The 9,208-nt window shown below is 46.2% G+C and overlaps 1 pseudogene; it reads left to right on the forward strand.

Annotated features, from left to right (window-relative positions):
• The first annotated feature begins 3,287 nt into the window (after positions 1-3,287).
• LOC129690504 (zinc finger protein 821-like) lies at positions 3,288-7,890 on the forward strand (annotated as a pseudogene).
• Positions 7,891-9,208: the final 1,318 nt, after the last annotated feature.

A 9,208-nucleotide genomic window follows, 5' to 3' on the forward strand; every position in this document is an offset into this window, starting at 1 on the left:
AATCAATCCTCATTCAGAAAGGCAAATGGTATGGACATTGGAAGAGGAAGAAAGCTGGGAACAGGACAGGAGTCTACCACAGAGAGCCTCTGAAAGACTCTACCCAGCAGGGTATCAAAGCAGATGCTGATACTCATAGCCAAACTTTGGCCAGAGTTCAGGGAATCTTATGAAAGAATGGGGAGATGAAAGACCTGGAGGAGACAGGAGCTCCACAAGGAGAGCAACTGAACCGAAAAATCTGGGCACAGGGGTCTTTTCTGAGACTGATACTCCAACCAAGGACCATTCATGGAGATAGCATAGAACCCCTGCTCAGATGTAGCCCATGGCAGCTCAGTCTCCAAGTGGGTTCTCTAGTAAGGGGAACAGGGGCTGTCTCTGATGTGAATTCAGCGGCTGACTCTTTGATCACCTCCCCCTAAGGGCGGAGCAGCCTTATCAGGCCACAATGCAACCAATCCTGATGAGACCTCATAGGCTAGGGTCAGATGGAACGAGAGGACCTCCTCTATCAGTGTACTTTGGGAGGGGCATGGGAGGACAAGTGGGAGGAGGGGAGGAGTTGGCAGGGGATGAGGGAAAGGGCTACATCTGGGATACAAAATGAATAAATTATAATTAATAAAAATCAATTAATTAAAAAACAAAACAGAAGTGATTTTCTTTGAATGATACTTTCTGTTTGTGTTTTCCTGGATTTCTTTAATTTCATTACACTGTTTATTTGTGTTCTCTTGAATTACTTTAGGGAATTTATTCAGTTCTTCTTTAAGGGCCTCTCTCATCTTTATGCAGGATATTTATACAGGGTACTTTTCTTGTGCTTCAGCTCTGTTCAAATATTCCATGCCTGTTGTTGTAGTGTTTTGGGGCTCTAGTGGAGACATGTTCTGGCTGTTGTTGATTGTGTTTTTCTGCTGATGTCTATTCATCTGGGATTGGGATGATTATAGGTGAGTGATGATATATGGTTTTGTCTCTCTTAGGTGAGTGTTTTGTTCCTTGGTTTCTGCTTCCTCCCTGGACTTTAGGAGAGCCTGGTGGCTATGTGCTGTCTGGTAGAAAATTTTCTGTAGACCTGTTTCCATGACCTGCTCAGCTAGTGTCTTCCCAGGGTATGTCTGTTGGTATTGGAGGCTGGGATAATGGCGTGAGTTGGAGAGAAGGAAGGATGGAGGAGAAGTTCTTTGTGATCCATTGGGGATGGTGTCAGAGAGGAAAAGGAGACAATGATTTTTTTTTTTTTTTTTTTTTTTTTTTTTGCTACAGAGCTAGAGATGAGACTGGAGGGATTGGATCCAGAGGAGCAGAAGGAAAAGTGTGGACCCATTATGAGCCTACCTGTTTCTTTGGCAGGAGCAGCCCTTGGGTTAGTAGGCAGTGCTTGCTAGGGTTGGGGGCTGAGGCAAAGCAGTAAGCGGGAAGAGGAGGGTGGAAGGGGAAGATGAGTGAGAGCCACAGGAGATGGTAACAGGAGACAGAGAAGGCTGCCATAGGTGTTCTGCTGCCACGCTGGGGATCATCAAATTTGGGGGATTAACTTTTTCCTTAAGATCATCTTGATTAATTAAAATTTACATATAATAAAATCTAAATGAATACATTTCAATGATGTAGCTACGAGCTACACATAGTCTTAAATCTGACACCTAAATCATTACAGAAGCTTGTTTCTTCTGACTTCATGGTCAAAGTCATCCCCATAGTTCTTACCTGGGACAGCTCTGATCTGTGTCTATACAGGTTTTAATTTCTGGAATTTCACTGATTCAAACAGAATATGTATTTTTGTATCTGGCTTCTTTCGTCAAGCTTATGGCTTTTAGGCTCTGTTCCTGTTGCTGATTTTATTAATAATGCATTTATTTTTAGTTCTAAGTAGGATTCTTCTGTGTGAATTTATCACAGTCATAAAGCCATCACCAACATTCAAGAATGAAGAATAAGATTGTCAGAAGAAGAACATGGTCAGGTCTGAAATACCCCACTCCTAGTATCAAGTTCTGTCTTTTAATAAAAATTTATTTATTTTTTACTAATTACAGTTTATTCACTTTGTATCTCAGTAGCCCCCTCCCTCATCTCCTCCCAACCCCACCCTTACTCCATCATCTCCTCCCATGCCCCTCCCAAAGTACACTGATAGGTGAAGTCCTCTTCTCCTTCCCTCTGACCACAGCCTATCAGGTCTCATCAGGACTGGCTGCATTGTCTTCCTCTATGGCCTGATAAGGCTGCTCTTTACCTCAGGGGGAGGTGATCAAAGAGCCAGCCACTGAGTTCATGCCAGAGACAGTCCCTGTTCCCATTACTAGGACACCTACTTGGAGACTGAGCTGCCAATGGCTACATCTGTGCAGGGGTTCTAGGTTATCTCCATGAATGGTCCTTGGTTGGAGTATCAGTCTCAGAAAAGACCCCTGTGCCCAGATTTTTTGGTTCTGTTGCTCTCCTTGTGGAGCTCCTGTCCCAAGCAACTTAATGGCACACCTAAAAGCCCTAGGAAAAAAGGATTCAATTTCAAGTTCTGTCTTAGTTAGGATTTCTATTGCTGTCATAAATACCAAGACCAAAAGCAAGATGGGGAGGGAAGGCTTTATATGCCTTATACTTTTACATTGTAGTTCATCACTGAAGGAAGTCAGGACAGAAAGTAGAACAAAGCAGGAGCCTGGAGGCAGGAGCTGATGCAAAGGCCACGGGGTGGGTGCTGCCTATTGCCTGCTCATGACTTACTTAGGTGTCTTCCTTATAGAACCCAGCACCACCACTCACAGTAAACTGGGCCTTCCCCCACCAATCACTAATTTCCAAAAAAAAAGTCCTACAACTAGAACTTACGCAGGCAATTTTTCAAGTGAGGTTCCCCCCTTTCAGATAGCTCTAGCTGTGTCTGTAAAACTATTTAGCCCAGAGGACCCCTGAGAATATGGACATACGTATCTCCAGTAGTTCTGGAAGGATTTTGCTAACACTGAATGAAAATCGCACCACTCTCTCAGTTCTTAAAGTCTTAGGTGTCAAGCTGTGGATAGGATACACCCCAACCACATCCAGGCTGCTGTGCACATGAGGCAGGAGCGGTTATTAATATCTGATCCAGACCAGCCTCTCAATCTGACTAGCTCAAAATGATTTCAGGGTGGAGACAACAGGTCAGGTCCTACTCTTCTTTGTATGTCCTCCCTGATCCCGTGGACATGGTTTTGTACAGTCTCCACTTAGCCGCTCTGACCCTGTCACACAGATTTATCTGGAGGGCAAGCTTATCTCAGGGCCACGCCATGTCCTGGACACCTATCGGTATAAATATCTGCCCACAGAGGGATTTTTGTCTCTCTTTCAGAGGACTTTTACTGAGGAATAGGCCAGCTACTGGCCATCTCTCAGACCTCATCAAGCTGTAATGGAACTGCCCACAGCAATTAAACAGACTGTGATTCCTTTTCGAGATGGCCACAGATAATGACAGGCTATGAACAAATAGCCAGAAGACAAAAGAATGATTGTGGGTTGTGTGAGAACCTGTTGGTCTTAACCTAAATACTGCACAAATAGACTTTGATTTGAAAGGGGCCTGAAAAAGGGCTCCCATAGAAGAAGAGGGAACTAAGGCCAAATGGTTGTAGGGGGGCCCGGGAAGTAGAATATAGAAAATAACCATTAAAAGACATGTCTTAAAATGCTGGTTTTAGACAGGCACTTGTGGTGTATGCTTTTAATTCCACCACTCAGAAGGCAGACACAGGTGCGTCTCTGTGAGTTACAGACCAGCCTGGTCTATAAAGTTGAGTTCCATGCCGGCCAAGACTACATAATGAGACCATTCCAAAAAAAAATTTTTTGGGGTGTTGTAGTAAATGCCAGCCATGCATTTTCTTACTTAGATCAGGACTGCAGGATGTGCTCACATGCAAGCAAGGTCATGTGTATTCAAGTAGAAATGACTAACCAAAGCCTGACTGTCAACTCAGAAGAAACATGTGAACTAGGTCACCTGTTCAGGTCATAGGAAAGGTCCAATATTTGAAAGAAAGGAAGGAAGGAATAAAGAAAGGAATGAAGGGAGAAAGAAAGGAAGAATGGAAGGAAGAAAAGGAAAGGAAGGAAAAAAGGAAAGAAAGAGGAGTTGTGTTAGACTAGCTAAAAGATCAGTAGCTCCTAACGGTATAAACTGTTCCTGCCCTAAGGGTATTTATGCCAGCTGCCTAGGAGACAGTTGCAGACTGGTATTCTTGGCTCCTAATTAGATGTGTTCCCAGGTAGTGAGGTCCAGAAATACTTATATTCCTTAGGTTAAAGAAATAAGAGAACTGTACTTCAACCACCCCTGCTAGGAATGCCTCGCACAGGCCCAACAGTAGGCTTCTAATGAGCTTACCAAAGCCAGTTCTCTACTCAGATAAGAAAAACTTAACTATTGTTTAAGAAAACATGGTGTTTAGAAAATAGATTCACTAACAACAATGGCCCTCCAAAATCATATAGGACGAGATTTGATAACTGCTTTTATAAAGGTATATATGTGGTTTAAAATGAGACATGCTGTGTTTGCACTAATCAGCCAGGACCAAGGGGAGAAAAGGCCAAATGCTGTCTTAAAAGATTAAGGCTAAAGGTACAAATGAGCCAGCGCAGCACAGCACGGACGATACAACAGGACTGTTTCTTCCAGATAAATTTATAAGCTGCTGTGAAGGTGAAGAGGAGTCAATGAAGGAGAACGAGGTAGAAACGAGCAGACCACTAGATGTTGATTTCCTTAGTGGTTTATTTAGAGCACTGTTTACACTGCCTATTTGCCAAACACGACTTCCCTTCCTACCTGGAAAAGAATGACCTAAAAGAATAGCCAAGAACACTGCTCATTTAGCAGTCTGCTGACTGCCACTTAGGTTTCTGTAAAATCTTGCTTTCTTGCCACATCTTGTGGCTTTAGAATATAAAATGAGAATATAAACTAGACTGGGACTTTTAGGAGCTATCTGGCTTTAGTCCACTGGTGACATTTCCCCTCTTCTGCCCTCATTAGTGCTGAGGTGCTTGTTCTAGAAAGATTCCTGTAACATTTCTTCTATGTGATACTCAAGACAATTCCTTAGTGCATTTATTTGGAAGCATGGCATCGTCACAATGCCATTAAACACTAGCAAATATTTTGCTTGAAACAAGTCAGTTTCAGGTTGAATCCTGAATCGTGCTTGTACCGAAGTTCATTGTCCAGTTTCAACCCCTAGAGTTTAGGTGAGGTTGATGAACGTTTGGCGTATAACATGCTTGGAAACAGCATGTTGTGTTTCTTTTCCCCTGGGTTAAAAAATGATTTTCTTTAGTGCATTCAGGATCACCCTGCCTTTGTCACAGGTGATACAACTGAGACTGAACCGTATCTAAGGTGATTAGGCTTTTTTTTTTTTTAATGTCTCTCTAGGGAAAGCCATGCAACACAGTCTGCACATGAACATGTACCAAATGATTCTAAAATGAGTTGGAGGGGAGTGATTGAATGTCCCCTGCAATTCTGCAATCATATGAGGCTGGAGAATCAGTAGGAACAATCATGACATAGCCACTTTTCCTCACGTGGTAAGGAATAATATGCCTCTTTGGTACAGTAATGGTCGATTACACTTTGGCTAGGTGAGGTGGTACGATGTGCAGCTAAGACCAAGATGGTAGAGTGCCTTTGAAGACAATTATAGGGTAGACATATTCTTCGATTTGGTATAAATTGGCCTAGGACGCCCAGAGATCTGCCTGCATCTGCCTCCCTGAGTGCTGGGATTACAGGTGTGTGCTACCAAGCCCAGTTAAAAGGTCTATTTTAATTTACAGTTTGAAAGTTCATAGCCTACCATGGTGGCACATTCAGTCAGGGTAGCTCTCACTTTCCCTGTGAAGCCTCTTTGGAAACACTTTCATGTGTTTCCATGGTGACGGCAAACCTAATCAAGTTGAGGTAGAAGATGAACCATCACAGAAACCAACCTCCCAGACAGCAAGTGTATCCAGACTGTGGGCTGATGTTTACCATGAACAATAGAGGTTAATCAGGAATGCAGATCTGGTATATAGTCTCATATGTGCTAGGATTTGATTTTTCAAATCCCTTTGGAAATATGGTGATTTTAAAAAATACTTTTGTTGGCCTCAAGGAGTTTGGAATCAAACTTTCAGGATTAGAATGAAAAACTATTGTGTGATTTTTGTCAGTTCAAAAAATTAAAACGTTAACTATGTTGAGAAATATATAGAAATGGGCATATAACTGACTTATGGAGATGTATTAGTCCATTTTGTGTTGCTATAAAGGATACCTAGGGAGGAACATGCCTCAGGAGCCAGGAGAGGTCAGGGGGCAGGAGGAGAGGATTCGGGCAAGTTTCCTTTGCGAGGTGGGAATCTCACCAGAGCAGGAGGTCTGAAAAGAAGTGTGTTTGGTATGCAGATGTGAGAGAAGACTGCCTGAAACCTGCTCCATTTGCTACTTCCTGCGGAGGCCTGTTACTGCCATAAGGGTTTTTTTCTTTTGGTCAGCACCTTATAAGTTGCTGGTGACATGTCCAGTGGTGAAACCCAGGAAGAGCAAAGCTTTTGGATCAGGGAAACATATCCCGTAGGAAGCAGACAAATCCAAATGAAGTTCACTGGGACCAAGTATTTGCTGGGCTAGAGGAATAAACCCGACAGGCGATGATGAAAACAGATTTTCCTGGAGACCTTGGCAGTCAGCGACAAGCTATCCAACAACTAAGAGATCAGGACTCCAGGAGCGGTGAGTTCTGCACCCTCTGGTGACAGTGAAGGCGACGAAGAGGAGATCACACAAGACGAAGTCTCTTCCCATACATCGGAGGAAGACAGTGAGGTAGTCAAAGCGGAGACAAATCGCAGAACAGCCTGTTGGTAGTGGGAATGAAGTAGTAGCGCACGAGGTCACAGAGAACCTAAGTTCTGACCCCTTGCTTGAACTCTGCCAGTGTCCCCCTGCCAGCTAGACTGTGGGTGTCGGGAGCAGCTGATTGCGCATGTGTCCCAGCATCCTGCAGCAGTGCCAAGAGTTACCCGTGCCCTGTCTGTGGACGGGCCCTCAGCTCCCCAGGATCTTTGGGTCGCCACTTCCTAATCCATTTGAAGGCCAGCGGTCTGACTGTGCTGTGTGTGGAGCCCGTTTTCCTAGCCATGCCACTTTCAACAGCGAGAAACTTCCCGAGGTACTTAATATGGAATCCCTACGCCAAGTCCTCAGCGAGGGCCCCTCCATGCTGCAGGAAGGGGCTCCAGTGTACCCTGCTGGAATTCTGCTTGTGTGCACCGACTGTGCTGTTACCGCAAGCTACTGAAAACACAGACCCCCCGTGGACGCGAGTGGGCCCTTTGGCGACGGAACGGACCTTTGGAAGCAAGGCTACAACGGCTTGAATGAGAACGAACAGCCAGGAAGAGTCGGCAAGACAATGAGACCCCAGAGGAGCGGGAGGTAGGATGCATGAGGGACCTTGAAGGCAAGCGCCTACAGCGCATGCGGGAGACAGCCGAGCAGCGAGCTTGCTGGCTCCAGCGAGATGGGGAGGCCACGAGGCTGAAGGGGGCCAACGGAACCCCAGAGAAGCAGCAGTCTGACTCATTCGAGAGCGTGAGGCTAAGAGGCTCAAGAGGAACCCGGAGAAAATGGACATGACGCTGCGAGCCCAGTTTGGACAGGACCTTTCTGCCGTGGCGGCCTTGGCAGCCGAAATGAACTTCTTCCGGTTGCCTGCGAGTCGGGTAGAGTCGGACAGTCAGTTCCTGGGGAAAATGGCCTTTGAAGAACAGAGCAACAGCTCTCTGCACTGAACCACACCCTCCTTCCAGACCTCCCCTCCACTCCAGCCCACAGCGATTGGTGCTGCAGGCACCCAGGAGGCCACAGTCCTTGCTGCCACCGGCAGGTCCGTGTTGGCGGCAGGGAAACCTGTGCGCCCTCTGCCTGTGGGAACAGGATCGGGTCAGGAGGGAGCTGGCTCAGTGCAGCTCTGGACAAGGGAGCAGGCACTCCGGAAACCTGGATTCTTCAGCCAACAGTGGCAAAGCCAGGGTTATGGGGCTGTAGGACCCAGGACAGTCCATGAAGCTGTGAAGGAAAAGAAATTAATTTTATCATTTGAAAAAGATACCCAGGTAACTCTTACAGGAAACACTGCGCAGTTCATACATAAAGAGGTTTCCTTGGCTTGCAGTCTGTGGCTGTAGGGGGCAACAGCCTAATAGGGGCGCCTGCCAAGGGACCTGTGGCTTCCACACAGCAAGGCAAGGAAGCAGGAGGAGGCCTTGCCATCAGTCTTAGCCACTTTTCTGTTGCTGTGATAAAATGCCACAATCAAGGCAACTTATAAAAGAAAGGATTTGCTTGGAGCTTCCAGTTCCAGAGAGCTGTCCACTCCCATACCCATGGAATCACCAGGCACAAGGGCAGAGACAGCTGAGAGCGCAACTACACGTCAAACTGCAATTAGGGAGCATAATGAGCAGCTCAACATGGTGTGAGTCTTGTGAAATCTCAGCCTTTCCCCCAGTGACATAACTTCTTCCAGCACGGCCTCCCCAACAGCTACCGACTGGGAATTAAGTTTTCAGACTCCTAAGACTTACGGGGGAACGGTCATTCCAACTCCACACATCAGGTGCAGAAAAGACAGCGATATTGGGTAGTTTAGCTTTCCAGCTTGAACTCATGAGAACTTCTAGAGACAGGAGAGCTGGCTCATTTCTGAAAGACAGCACCCATCCATTCACGACAGTGGATCCCTCATAACTATTTTCCGCTAGACGACCCCCCCCCCCAACACCTTTTAAACTTCTTCCACCACAACACTGCCACCCTGTGGTCCCAGCTTCCGGAACACAAACTCGATTGGCAGACCATATCCAAGCCATAGCAAAGGAGGGGACAGGAGCTCCCCAAGAAGACCAACAGAGCCAACTCACCAAGGCCCAGGGGGGCTTATGAAGAGTGAAGCACCAACAAAAGGACCATGCATGGACTGGACTAGGCTCCCTACACAGATGTAGCCGATGGGCATCTTGGTCTTCATATGGGTGGCCTACTAAGGGAGGGAGTGGGGTGGGGGATGGGGTGGGAGTGGGGACTGTCTCTGACATGGCCTCTGCTGCCTGCTTTTTGATGACTTTTCCCTGGCGGGGCTGCCAGGCCACAGGGGTAAAA

Source organism: Psammomys obesus, unplaced genomic scaffold (assembly GCF_907164565.1).
Source record: "Psammomys obesus unplaced genomic scaffold, mPsaObe1.curated_primary_1811, whole genome shotgun sequence".
Taxonomy (NCBI): Eukaryota; Metazoa; Chordata; class Mammalia; order Rodentia; family Muridae; genus Psammomys; species Psammomys obesus.